This window comes from Stylophora pistillata, chromosome 1 (genome assembly GCF_964205215.1).
Source record: "Stylophora pistillata chromosome 1, jaStyPist1.2, whole genome shotgun sequence".
Taxonomy (NCBI): domain Eukaryota; kingdom Metazoa; phylum Cnidaria; class Anthozoa; order Scleractinia; family Pocilloporidae; genus Stylophora; species Stylophora pistillata.
Genome location: NC_142519.1, coordinates 35,145,715 through 35,159,600, shown reverse-complemented (window position 1 = coordinate 35,159,600; position 13,886 = coordinate 35,145,715). Strand labels below are relative to the sequence as shown.

At 38.4% G+C, this 13,886-nt stretch overlaps 1 pseudogene; it reads right to left on the bottom strand.

The window, feature by feature from the left end:
* Positions 1-11,891: 11,891 nt before the first annotated feature.
* The window catches only part of LOC148742231 (uncharacterized), an 8,790-nt pseudogene continuing 6,795 nt past the window's right edge, over positions 11,892-13,886 (bottom strand).

Here is a 13,886-nt window from a genome sequence, read left to right as displayed (position 1 = left end):
ATTTAAACGCAGGGAAATTAAAAACAGCAGCACGTCATTTTCATAACAGAAATGATAGAAATGACAAGTGAACTAAAAAAAAAGATAATGGAAAATTGCAACACGTCATATAAATAATATTAGTAATGAAAGGTAAATCCATAAGGAAAGTAAACGATTTAAACACAGGGAAATTATAAACAGCAGCACGTCATTTTCATAACAGGAATGATAGAAATGACAAGTCAAACCTAAATATAATCTAAAAATACGATAACAGGTGAAAACTCACAGTAAACGTAAGAAAATTAAACGATTTAAAAACAGGGAAGTTAAGAAAACAGCAGCACGTCATTTTCATAACAGGAATGATAGAAATGAAAAGTAAAACCTAGTTATAATCTAAAAATACGATAATAGGTGAAAACTCACAGCACGTCAGATCATTCGGGTCATATTAATAAAAAGTGCTGTTGAAAAAATAGGTAGATGTAGACACAATGGAATATAAAAGATATAAATTAAATCTTCAACGGCGGAAGAGTTGAGCGAGTCGACTGAATGCTCTTCTTAACAAGTTCTTTTTCTTTGCCTGGCAACAAGAAAACACACTGTTTGTTACTTGGTAACAATGGCATAACATTTGGATTGCTTGCTGTTACGAGTTTAATAGGATGTCGATATTGTTCCAGGAATTGAAGTCAAGACCGTCTAAAGAGCATTTTTATTCCTATCAGACTGAGCTTCCATGGGAGTTTCAATTGATTTAAAGTACCGATCATGTGTAATGATTATTTCAGAGGATAATAGGCTGTGCCGGGATCAAACACTCGGGGTTATCTCAGCAAGAGCAGCCTCCTCACGCACAGAAGCAAATGTCTTCCGAGTACTAAACCGGAGGGATTGTCATCGAGCGTCGGTCATTGATGTTAAAGGTGGCCGTCAAGACATGCAAACATCTTCAGATAATGAATTAACATTGAAAATCACATTATTAAGTAAACTTAACCGTTGATAATCAATGGCACATATTAGATCTGAGCCCGCGTAAAAGCGGTTTTGTCTGAAGATGCACGGAATCGAGGCACTTGGGCCAAAGGCTTTGTAAATTCTCAAAGGTATCACTGTATATTTCAAGATAACTCGCATTTTACGCAATGTTTTTACTTTTATCGAGAATCTGAAGCATTCAAAAGGCAAAGATAGCAATGGTTAGACATTGTATTGCATTTGGATGCAACAACCGGAGCAATAAACCACATTGCAAGCATCTTTCGTGGCATTCACTGCCACTGAGCAACAAGAAACTTCTGGCGACTTGGCTAGTCAAGATTAAACGGGAAAACACGCCCGTAAGTAAAAATTTCTTTTATGCAGTGAACATTTTGAAAAGGAAAACTTTTCCAAGTCATATGCTGGCCGGAAAGTAAGTCTTAAGTCAGACTCAGTTCCGACAATATTCAGTTTCTCCGAGCAGAAAACAAAAAGGAAGGCTCCGAGGGAAAGACGCTTGATTGATGATGACTTTCCGGCCAAGATGTTGCAGTGTGGTTTATCGCTCCGGTTGTTGCATCCGAATGCAATAAAATGTCTAACTATTGCTATCGTTGCCTTTTGAGTGCTTCAGATTCTCGATAAAAGCAAAAAAATAGCGTAAAATGCGAGTTGTTTTTAAATATACAGAGTTACCTTTGAGAATTTACAAAGCCTTTGGCCCAAGTGCCTCAATTCCGTGCACCTTTAAACAAAACCGCTTGTACGCGGGCTCAGATCTAATATCTGCCATTCTGGTGATCTCTTATTTCTACTTTCAAACTTTCTATTGAAAATCAAAATCGACGTTATTATATGAAGAAATTTCGCTAGTTTTGTCTTCCCTTTGGAGCGAAATTGGATGCAATCTTTGTTGCCTTAGACGTTACTGTATCAGGGGTTTAAATTATCACTGAACGGCACCTAAAATAGCAAGTTTGTCGTAACAATGTAAAGGCAAAATTACGATAGCAGTTTATTTGACAAGTTACCAAAAAAAGTATTCCAATATAACCACTTAATGGCCTAGGTTTGAGATTTTTCTAAAAATAAGAGGACAGTCGAGGTTACCAAATTTATCATTATATGACTATCAAACGTTTCTATAATAATAATAATAAATAATAATAAATGATTTAACAATGGACATCCACTGGGTGGCTATTCTTGTCCACTATTCCAGATCGAATTGGAATTTGGAAATGTTGGTTTTTGCGGAGGGAGGAAAACCGGAGGACCCGGAGAAAAACCCTCGGAGCAAGGACGAGAACCAACAACAAACTCAACCCACATGAGACGGCAGGTCCGGGAATCGAACCCGGGCCACAGTGGTGGGAGGCGAGTGCTCTCACCACTGCGCCATCCCTGCTCCCCGTCTGATAAAAACAAAGAAAATTAACTAGACCGGTAGCTTTTTCAAATGGGATAGCTTTGATGAGGACCCACTAAGACATACTCGACCACGTTGACAAGTTTAGTCAGATAGTTTGCACTTGCTTAAAAAGAAGAGTTAAACGACAAGCAAAAAATTAATAATTCCAGATTTCTAGAACTAAAAGCAAATTAAAAGTGCCTCAGGTGACTGCAGACATTTCTCGAGTATACTTACATTTGCAGGAGCTTTCTCTGCATCCTCCAATTTGCTGTAAGAAGTAAAATGCAACATGAAATTTTAACTTTACCGGCTAACAGTACTAGGTTCCTTAACTTAGATATTATAATTAGTCGTGATGTATTAAATGATTAGATGTACCTGGAATTGACTAGATCAAAAACAGGAGAGGTCTATAGACTGCTCATTCTAGATTATTTCCTTTTACTAATTTCTGGCGATGATAACTGGCTGTAGAACTTCATTTCGAAACTTTTTAGCCCTTTTGCGACCATAATTTCAACCCAGCCTCTCAGCGGTGCTATATGCTCCTGAAACTTTATCAAGGCAAACAGTCTTCTAACCAGTGCTTCTGAGCGAATACTTATGGTTACTTACTTCTGAAGCTCATTGAGAGCCATCTTCGCCTGAGAAAAAAAAACAATAATACAACTTTATTTACCGATATTGTTTAGTAGTACTATGAAAGATCCGAAGATTTCCCTAACACTTCTCTTAGTTGCTACCACGAGGTAGCAGACAATTTTTTAACTCTACTTTTGTGAAATTGAAAGAAAATAACCTATGCCGTGAGGAGAAGTTTTATGGCCGTGGCGCTAAATTTCCTGCAATACAATACATTCCTCTAAATTGCTATTGTCGCTTCTGCCTCTGCTTGGAATCAGCAGATGCGATTTATACTAAAACAATTATTGTAAGAAATAGCCAACTTTTTTTAGAGACATGTTTCGGCATGCTTATGCCATCTTCAATCAATGAGTAACAGAACGTGAGTAATTATATAACAGACAAGTAGATGAATAAAATATTTACAGTATGATGTAATACAAAAGCGGGTACTAATTACAACGTGACACCAAACATCGGTGTTCAAAGGTGTGAACTAAAACGCTAGAAAAGTGTTATAATTCAGGTTTGATCTTATTTATATAAAAAGCTTCTTTGAGTTTTAAATCAATTGAGTTGTTAGCAGAATCCAGAATACTAAAGCGAGAAAGGGAGTATTTGTTCTTACAAGAAGGAGATGTGTTGAAATGCTTAAAAATATCGCTTTGATAAACTACCATGGATTTTCTTGTGCGGGATATAATTCCCGTTATATTGGCGAAACTAGTCGCCACTTTTGTACTAGAATAAAGGAGCACACGGAAAGTGATAAAAACTCGCATATTTTTAAGCATTTCAACACATCTACTTCTTGTAAGAACAAATACTCCCTTTCTCGCTTTAGTATTCTAGATTCTGCTAACAACTCAATTGATTTAAAACTCAAAGAAGCTTTTTATATAAATAAGATCAAACCTGAACTTAACAAACAATTACAGCATTATAACACGTTTCTAGCGTTTTAGTTCTCACTTTTGATGTTTGGTGTCACGTTGTAATTAGTACCCGCTTTTGTATTACATCATACTGTAAATATTTTATTCATCTACTTGTCTGTTATATAATTACTCACGTTCTGTTACTCATTGATTGAAGATGGCATAAGCATGCCCAAACATGTCTTTCAAAAAAGTTGTCTATTTCTTACAATACTTATCATACTTGCAACCACTACGACCTTAGGAAAACAATTATTCCCTTCAACGTGAACAATCGTCATTTATGGAAACGACTGGTAATTGTCCATCAACGTTTGGGAGTGATTGCTATATATTCAACGGGCACGTATAGTTATTTACCTCCAGGCGATAGACGGCAAAGTTTCGCTGCAATTTTTCCATTTCACTGTAAAAGAAAAAAGGAAAAAAATAGCATACAGCACTCTAAGATAATGACAAAGAAAACTTCCCTTGATGCCATTTTACCGAAGCTTCTTGGGACTAATGACGTTAGGGAAGACTTCAAAATTAGGGAAAATATGATGAACCAAATATTTTCCACGAGGTAGAAATGTTCATGGCTCTTACCAATTACCCTGAGGGAACTTAAGATGTACTGTTAACTATTAACATGGTTTTAAATTTAATGAGGAAAGAAAGAGGGGGTGCTGCAGGCTCAAAATAAAGGGAGATCAGGGCTATAACTTCCCAAATTGACTGATTAATAATTTATCGTGTTCAAATAGTCGGACAGCTTATAATGCCAAAACTTGATTCCAACACAAACTTTTCCTTTCTTTTTGTTCAGGTCAGCAAAAGGTGAATGTTGACCAAACTTCAACCTCAAGTTAACACAGGTATAACTCCTCGGCATCCTTCATTTGCATTAAGATCTGGAGGCGTGTAATCACTTGAAATGCACGTGCTAATGCAACGAATGAGACAAGCTGTAATACGTACATCTTCATTTCTTCTTTTTCTGTCATCTTCTCCTGTGTGTATTTAAGCAAATAAACAAACTCCAATCCTCTTTCAGTTACTAATATTATTACACTCCATTACATTGGATAAGCGAAAACACAGGGGCTAAGGAAGTGAGGATCTCTCCTCTGGATACTCTCCTCCCCCCTCCCCGACCGTCAGAGTAAATGACAACCAGAAAACTAACAGCGAAATCTTACTGACTACTGAGTTTATTGCTGATCTGTGGAGAATTATCTAAGCAATCATCTTTTTCTAAAAACTTGCAATTTTCCGTTCAGAATCCAGATTCTTTTTATAAAAACACCTACGTCCTCACAGTTTTAGAAATTAAACATTTGTGAAGGATTGATAAAAATAAAAGAAATATTAGATCCAATATCCCTTCAAAAAACCAAACCAAGGTCGTATTACGAGCAGAATTCAAGGGTAAAGTACCTTGTTAAGAATATTATTACACTCCATTACATAGGATAAGCGAAAACACAGCAGCTAAGGAAGTGAGGATCTCTCGTCTGGATACCCCCACCCCACCCCTCCCGTAACAACCAGAAAACCGAACAGCAAAACGAAACCTTAATGACTACTGAGTTTATGGCTGATCTAAGGAGAATTATCTAAGCAATGATCTTTTTCTTAAAAATAATTGCAATTTTCCATTCAGAATCCAGATTCTTTTTCAATAAAACACTACTTCCCTACAGCTATCATAGAAATTAAACATTTTTGAGGAAATTATAAACAAAAATAAAAGAAATATTAGACTTAACATCCCTCTCAAAGAACCCAAACGAAGGTCGCATTACGAGTGAAATGCAAGAGCGAAGTACCTTGTTAAGGATGTCTGTGAAAGAGACAAAATCATCGATGGCTTTTTTATCTGCTTCAGCCTGCTTCTTATTCGATTCAAGTTCTGATTAAAATAACAGAACAAAATCTTTTTTAGAGTCTAAAGGACATGTCTCATTTGAGTAATCTTAATAAGTATTTTAAAAATACTAATTATTACAAAAATAATTAAAAACAAAAAATATGGTCAGAAGAGATCTATAAGATATGCCCCACTTCCAACGTGTGTCTTTGTAGCCCTGGTCGTGGAAGACACGGGTTCGAATCCCGTCGAAGACTGAAAACCTTCTTTTCTGCAATTGCTTACATTGCAGCTCACCTGTCGGTGGAACATTGCTTTATTTGATTTACTTAATACTAAATATAAAACAGAGATAACTTAGGTGACGAGAAAATACTTGGAAAAACTACAATTTGTAGTTGATCTTGTCAGTATATCTTATTCCCTCAAACTACAGAAAAATCCCAAATGAGGTGGCTTTGCTTTATAAAGCCTACTCTAGAACTGAAAAAGAGCGAAAGCCAAATATTTCTAAAGTCTAAAGGAAGTAAGTTTCTGAAGAAACTGTGGTGCTACGTCGGTGTGGGTAACAAGGTAATTTAGTTATATCAACTAGGTTGAAATTGTAAATTGGCCACCGTAAAGAGTAAAAAAGCTGACGTCTCAAGGGTTAGCCCTTCGTCATAGGGAATGGAGAAATTGTGGGTTCTGTGTGAGTTTATACGCAGAAAGTGGAGATCCAGTATTGGTGGAAACATGGTGACGAGAAAAACGCGAATAAATTAGTAGATTGAAAAGCGTTCGTTGATACCTATAGTGTCGATTTGAAAGATAAACTTTCGTTCAAGAGTTTTGCGGCTTTCCCAGCTACCTAAGTGTAAGGATCGGAAAGACCACAGATTGCCATATGCTGCTTAGAATGATTAGGTAGATTAAAGTGTCTAGCGATTGGTTGTGAGGGTAAAAATGTGAGAGTGAATGGAATGCGGTCGGAATTTTCCTTCTGTGACGTTTGCAGTGCGGACTGTCGATCAATAAGTTGGGCGCGGTGGTGACCCCCTTGAACGACAGAAACAGGGTAACGACGTTTTTCGAAAAACTGGCACATTGACTCTGATTAGTGGAAAAAATCAGTCATCACTACATAAACGACGAAGTCTTGGAAACTGAGAAAAGGGAATGGAATTATTAACATGAGATGGATGCCAAGATGAATACAATAAGTAGCTATGCGAGTCTGTAGGGTTGTAAGACACACTTGTGCATAAAAAGGATAAAGAATTGTCGGAAGTTTCCTAGGTATATTTTCGAGCCGGGTGAAAGGAATTGACTGCGGTTATTAATTGAGTAAGCTCCTCTTTGGTAGAGGAGGTAACGCCGATACAGTCTTCAAAGTAGCGACCATAGAGTTCAGGTTTGGGGCCTTGTATTGGTTGAAAAATTGGTGTTCAACAAAACCTACAAAAAGACTGGCATAGCTGGGTCCCATTTTGTTCCTCATGGTTACGCCATTGGTTTCTTTGAAAAAGTTATCCCCGAATAAAATACAATTATGTGTGAGCACTAGTTAAGCTAAGCGAAGTAGTGTTTCAGATCTAGGTTCCTTAACAGTAGGTTGATCGAAAAAAAGTTTGAGGTCCAGAAGACCTTCACCATTGGGAATTTCAGTGTAAAGAGATGTAATGTCCATAGCGAAAAGAAGTTTCTCTTACTCTCTCTTTCATGCCGTCTTCCGCTTACCTCTTTCCAATCCAGTTACTTGTCCTTTCAGAGTTTCTTTCTGCTGCTCAACTTCCATCTTCTGATCCTCAATGGTTTTCAGCTTCCTCTGGATAGCTTCTCCCATTTTTGTCAAACGCTCGGTGTCCTGTTTCAGCCCATTAATCTCGTCTTCTTTTGCCTTCAACTGAGCAGCTTTTTGCGCGTTTTCTGTGGCCAGCCGATCATAGCTAAGACGTTGCTGATCAAAATCTTGCTGCACCTTGGTAAGGTGAGCCCTCAACATGTCTGTATCCTTCATGGCTTTTTCATTCAGTGCCTAAAATAAATCAAATAAAATCCTCAACTCTTGCTGATCATTTTTTGCTAAAAAAGTATCCATGACCAATACTGACTATACATCTAATTTAAGAAAACTTTTTCTTTGAGGAAAATGATGATTGGCTCTAGTAGGGAAGTCCTACGAAGGATTGTGCTCAGTGAAAGTGACTGATGTTTAAATATAAGTATGCTACAACGGTAGTGTAATGACACAGGGGTGATATCTTCACATCTCTCTACATGTTGACTCAAATCAATCAAATCAAAGTTGTTAGTATTTCATAGCTGCTAACAACCTTGTTGTACGGAAATATGACCCTGTTGACTCCATAACACTCTAACCTCCCTGCAGATCATGTGACCAGATCATACCATATTTTACCACAACATGCAGTGGAAGTTATCATCATATGGCTTTCAGTCTTTTTGTCCAACAAGTCCAACAACAGTCCTTTTCAGGGAGTCCTAATTTACCCAGATGATCATACACACAATTGATTACATATCGTATACTAAGAAAACTCCCGTTAAGCATCATCTAAGTTGCTGACCATTGCTTGTCCTAGGGAAACCTACAAGTTATGTATTTTACTGCTCAATATTGACGTGAAAGTCTCAAGACAAATGGAAACTGAATATACACCAGTAATAAATTTACCTTCTGTTCCTTGAGTTGCTGGTCAAGCTTTGCGATGTCTTCCTGTGCAAGTTGAAGATTTCCTGCTTTCGTTTTCAGCTCAGCATTTCTATTTTCTAAATCAAGCTTTGCTTCTCTCAATCCCCTCTCGATATTCTCCCTTATCCTTGCTTCTCGCTGCGCTTCATAACTTCGCACTTGAATATCTTCTGTAAGCTTTGTGATGTCTTCCTGTGCACTTTGAAGATTTCTTGCTTTCGTTTTCAGCTCAGCATTTCTATTTTCTAAATCAAGCTTTGCTTGTCTCAATCCCCTCTCGATATTCTCCCTTATCCTGGCTTCTCGCTGCGCTTCATAACTTCGCACTTGAATATCTTCTTTAAGCTGTCGGAAAAATATTATTCGAATTTTATCCTATGAGTAACCATCGAAACCTGTCTTCCATCGATCAATTTTAAAATGTAATGGAGTCCTTAGTGATAATCATTCTTTTTTACTTTTTACTCAAGCAAAAATTAATTCATAAAACTGAAATAGCAATACTAGCGGATCTGTTAAGTTTCATGAGAAATTGTGGCAGAGATATGAAAGTTTATATGGACCCCATATTTGCCAGTTTCTATAAAGAAATGGCATCAAGATCTAGCACTTACTTTGCATAGATTGGCAAGTCCAGCGGCCTATGTTGTAATGATTTAATAATAATCTTTCTGAAACTTTGCAAAGGTACTAAACTACACACGATAAGCTACTGTATGAGCATCATGTGTTTTTTTGCTGAAATCTAAAATCCAGACATTTCTGGCTCAGGAAAATAAATTCACATCAAATGTAAGAGGGAGTAAGAAAATCTGAATTAGAGAAAACATGAAATCAAAAACCCTTACCTTGGCAATTTCAGAGAGCATTTCATCCCTTTCTTTTGCCGGTTCGTCCTTGATTTTAACCAGCTCATTCCTACTATGAGAGTGAATCATGCATTTGAGTTGTGAAATTACTCTAGCTTTGTTGCAAATCAGTGATTTTGATTCAAATAAATTGAACTGAAATAAGAGTCACAAATTCAAAATGAGTAAATGAGCCAGTATAAACTCAATTTTACCAGTGCTAGTAAGATGTTTTTTAAAATAATAAGTCCTATAAAGCCACATTATGCGCAAGTATCTTAAATTTGTGTCAAAGCAACGCTTCTGCCATTCATGTTTGACATTCATGTTCTAACTTCCCGGCCAAAGTGCAAGTGATATAATTCAACTTTTCGTCTCTGTTGCGTTTGCTGAAAATATCAGTCACAATATTCAGAGAAACACCGTTCTTGCGAAATTTTGATTGTCGAAGCTAGGAAAGTATCATTCATTATCATATTGAAAACAAAACCTCATTAAAATTAACTTTCAACGCACTTTAAAACACGCCTACTACAAAACTAGTTTCGTCCACAGACCTCTTCAGTTGTATGCGATGTTTCGTTTCGTTTCGTTGTTTCGTTAGAAATTTCAAGTCTCAGACCACGTCAAATAACGTTGCACGAGCATATAACGTTGCACGAGCAATAACGTGGTATCTAGTTGCACAACAACGACGCTAAAGTAAAACTGATAAAACAACAACACCAAAGTAGACAAACAAAGAAAAACAAACTTGAAAACTTACAAAAAAACAAAAACAAAAACAAAAAAACCAAAAAAACACCAATAACAATAAAATCAATATTCCACAATAATTACACTAACAACACAAATAACAATGATAACAATAGACAGACAATTAAATAAATTAATTGCAACAGACTAGAACTCAGTTTCACTGTGCAATAGTCACATGATGAAATGTTTCGTAGCCTCATTCACGATTGTGTGACAACAGCCCTAGGGATCCTGAAATAATTCCACTCGCTCTTCGTGTTTATCAGTTGATCTTGTTGAACCTTATTGATCTGTACTGACTCTGAGATGTGTCTCAGCATAGCGTCACCCTGAAACACTCCCGTGACATTCATTGTGAACCCTGGAACGTTACCGTCATGTTTCTCACATGAATGCCTCCACATTACTGAACTTTGCTCTCTCTGTTCCAAAGCTCGCAGATGTTCCTTCCCACGGGTGTATGCACTTCGTGACGTCTCTCCGATATATCTACTGCGGCAAAGTTAACACACTAGCTCATAAGTGACACCGGTACTCCGGCAAGGGCCTTTTCCACCGGTGCTGCAGACCAGACAGTTGATGTCGCTACATCGATTTTCTCTGAACGGGTCTGACCTCTGCAAAATCCGCTTTAGAGTCACACCAGACTGCTCGACTACTTTGACCTTGAATCCTACTCCCTTAACCTCTTCCATGTACCGATTTTTCAGCTCCGAGGCTGGAGTTGCTGGCACGAATATCACCGTGTCAAACCCTCCCTTTCTGTACCAGGACTCCCGCTTTTCTCTTCTCTTCTGATCTCGTTCTATCCGCTTCCATTCTCTCGGTCTGTACAAGGGTTGCTAACCACTCGCGTCTAGCCCTATCATACGGTTGTATGCTTTCAGTGCTGACCGCACAACCTCCGTTCTGAACTTCTGATTATAACCAGAGGCGCAACATCATGTGGTTCACGTGGCCGACAACAACTTCCCAAAGAAGCTCCCTCCTGCAGTTGCGTAATATGCTCAAGACCTCTTGAGTGAGTATGGTTCTTCTACAGCTCCAAGACATGGCTGACCTGGCATTGACCACACACTTTGATGCCGCATCCTTAGAATAAAACTCGTGCAAAACCACACTCACTTTATTCTCTCCTTCTCCCACACCCTGTACCCGCCTCGACTCCACCCAAACTTTTAAATCAAGGATGGGCAGTTTGCCATCTACATGTTACGAAGGGTAATCAACTTCTAACGAAATGGACGGGTGAACGCTGTTTCCAATCTTCTGCACCAGATTCAGGCATCTTTTATCAGCTTCGATGGCCAGCTCTTGTTCAAGGATGTCTTCGCCTCGGATAACCCTACCCTCACTCTCAATAAACCTAAGGCCTGCACCGGGAACATCTACAACGACATTTGTCATCGACATATCTCTTGTACATCCTCACCCTCAACCCGTTCTCATCCATCTTGATCTTGAACTGCCTATCCCACCATACCCTGAACAACTGAGCAAGAAGGCCAGTAAGTTGTAAGCCTATCGGACCCCCTTGGACTGCAGCTTTATCTGGCCGTCAAACTTGTACAAATGGTTTCCCATTATAAAAGAAAGAACCATTTTCATTGCATTCTCCTCACTGCATCTTCGTCGGGATCCTCAGCCGGAGGTAACCAAGGCCTAAACCTCTTGGTCCTATCCTCATCTAGGGCACAACCCGTGATGGTGAGCGGCCGGCTTCTGCTGGTTTTACGTCGAGGGCAGAATTGTAGCAACCCCGCGACTTCCAACTCCGCCTCAGATCTGTTTACTGCATACTAGATACAGCCCCTAGTTCGTCGTTGTTCAGACCATCAACCCGTACACCGCTGGTACAAAAAACTTCACAAACCTTCTCTATTGTAAAAGGTATGTCCAAACTCGGGTATAAAGCCTTCCCATCTGCTGAGCCAATACGACATCCTCTACGATACGGCTATCATTCATCCCCTTGAAGCCAGCCAACATCTCCTCGGTGTTTAAGCATACACTCTCCTCTGCCTTCCAAACCTCCGTCAAAATCGTACTCATTAAATATGATAAGTTCCTGTTGTAGGCCGATATCGCTCCACATACTGGTCGAACCGGCAGCCAACGTTTTGATTAAGTGTTGCTTTGTGATCTTTCCTCAACGTATACAAAGGCGCAAGTGTACAATCAGTCACAATCATGTTGTTCTTAATTCCAGCTTGCCCTCCCGTCACCTCACCAGCACTTAGGAGCCTCACCCACAGAACCGAATGTGCATGAGCTTCTGCCTGTACCCTTTCATGCATTTCCTCTGTAACAGTGTGGTCATTCTCAACATGTGGTTGACACGCGACACGATAATTATCCAAAGTGTCAACCGCAAACCTACCAAACTTGTCCGTCTGAAACACAATAGCGGCATTCTCCTTACTCCTTAAGGATCTCAGCCCTTGCTGTTCCTCACTCGTCAAATTACCTTTTTTTGTAAGTTTTTAAGTTTTTTTTCTTTGTTTGTCTACTTTGGTGTTGTTGTTTTATCAGTTTTACTTTAGTGTCGTTGTTGCGCAACTAGATACCATGTTATTGCTCGTGCAACGTTATATGCTCGTGCAACGTTATATGACGTGGTCTGAGATTTGAAATTTCTAACGAAACAACGAAACGAAACGAAGCATCGCATAGAACTGAAGAGGTCTGTGGACGAAACTAGTTTTGTAGTAGGCGTGTTTTAAAATGCGTTGAAAATTTTAATGAGGTTTTCTTTCCAATATGACACTTTTTCTTGCTTTTGAAATTAGGCCAATGTTGAAATGAAAGTAGCTTTACGGCTGATCTGTTTTGTGTTACTTTAACATGAAATTGTGAGACCAGGTAGAGAAACATCAATTTAAAAGTTCGCATAGAAGTTTTCCATTATCTTTTATATGCATACCTCTCTTGTTCTTTCCTTTTGTCCTGTTCCTGTGTGGTATCACATTAAAAGAGAAGAAATAGACCAGACTTCTAGTTTAATCATTCATATCGTAAAATACGCATAAAAATAAGAGGCTGCCTAAATTTGACTTTTGTCCCCCCTGCTAACCCTCAGAGTATTTCACGCTCGTCCATACACTGTAACTTAACTCCCAATACTGATTTTTGGTAACTAAAATTATTGCTAAATCTTAATACTCTTCGTTACTTGCGAGGTGGTGAAATAATAAAACAAGAAAGGGAAGCTTGCTCTATCATTAAACTTTGATTCCTGTCCTCTAACTTCATATTCGGAGGATGAAATGTTAGTATCGATAATCACCGCGGAAAAAAAATATTCCACATTCTAATCCATCTCTGCTAAAACTTGGAGATTTGCGGTGTTCGATGTTAGTTTCTACCAAACAGGTGAATAATGCTTTTCGCGCGCGCTGATTTACTCATTTGGAGCAGCCGAAAAGACAAAGTCGCGCGTTAATGATTTTATTGTCGAGCATTTGTAGGTACATTGACAGAAACAAATCAACATCTTTTAGCTCCTGTGTTGTATATACTAATTAAAAAGTATTCACCTCAGATTCTAAATCAACAAAAATCAACATTAGGCACAAAAATGTGCTTAAATATTTGACCTTGAACATATTCTGTCCGTCAAAACTAAAATTTTCCCCCATGCTTCGCTCTTGGAGAACCACCCACAATGAAAGGTTCTCATCGATAATTTTCTACGGCTTTACTTCGTTTTGATATAAAACTATCGCCCCAAATAAAAAAAGACCTAGAGAAGTTTACGAAGATGCTGTTATTTAACATACTCACG